The following is a 1,258-nucleotide window of genomic DNA, read 5'->3' on the forward strand; positions in this document are numbered from 1 at the left end:
TTTTTGCCCATTTTCCTGTCTTCAGAGGGAAGATAGCAAATGTTTTTGCTAATGGAACGAAGTCAACAAAGAGAAGGAGCTATGGGAAAGAGCTGGACAAAATGCATGGCTTTTCTGCTCACACCAAAGAGGGTAAGCACTGACCAAAGACCCATCCCACCCAAAGTTTAACTTGGCAAACCAACATTATTGAAATTGCTTCCAGGGACATGGACAACATATAGGCACAACCCGCACCCCCAAAATATCACCCCCAAGCAATCGTTAATGGCTTTATATGCTCAGAGAGGGGCCAGATCTCAAGTGGCTTGGTGAGCCCTCAGATGTTAGTGGGCCTAGTCTTGTGAGGTGTAGCTGCTATATATATAATCATAGCTACACTGATTTCAAGATGCCCATCACCCTGTCATGCCTGGAGGACAGTTCCATAACAGAGGATGAGATGGGTAGGCTATATATTTGGAAGGTCTCACCAGAAACAGGAGAAAAGCCTAATCTTCCATCAGCATAGGGGCAGGAAAGACTGGTGGGACAGAAGACAGTAGGGTTGCAGAGTTTGCAGGGGAGAATCCCAAGGCACTTGCTGCTTTTTGCTGAGATCAGGTTAACGGCAGCAAGAGGTAGGGTCTGAGGAAGGACCAAATGGCTGAGACTCACATCCCTCCAGCTGGTCCTTGTGTGGCAGACTCCAGAATGCTGCTCATCTCTTCCTTTCCTTCCATTCCCACCTTAGAGGAAATGATGCTCTACAGAGGGTAGAGAGGCTAACCGTGCTCCACAGCCTTAAACGTCCTTACCCCCATCTTCTCCTTGGCCTTGAACAGCTTCCCCAGCCCACTTGAAGCCCCCTCCAAGGCTTTCCAAGTGAGTACTAACTTTCTGTGTCAGGGGAACGTATCACAGTTTTTTGTTTTGGTTTGTTGTTTGTTGTGGCAGGACTATGCATGCCCCTGACTCTAAGCCTTTTTTGGGGGGGAACTCTGTCATATTTATCTCTGTGCCTCCTCCATGCCAATACAGTGCTTGCCATGTTGCCAAATTTCAAGTTTCTTCTCTTTTCTGCTTCCCAGTTTTCACACTTGAACCACACATTGGTGGGACCTGATGGCTTCTAATGCCTCTCTTAGCCTCAGTACTCATTAATGATCTGACTCTTCTCAGACGCTCTTGACATTAGCGCCTGTTGCCTGACCTTCAAAGCCTCAGGATGAAGTGTGTGTGTGTGTGTGTGTGTGTGTGTGTGTGTGTGTGTGTGGTG

This window comes from Mastomys coucha, chromosome X, assembly GCF_008632895.1.
Source record: "Mastomys coucha isolate ucsf_1 chromosome X, UCSF_Mcou_1, whole genome shotgun sequence".
Classification (NCBI taxonomy): domain Eukaryota; kingdom Metazoa; phylum Chordata; class Mammalia; order Rodentia; family Muridae; genus Mastomys; species Mastomys coucha.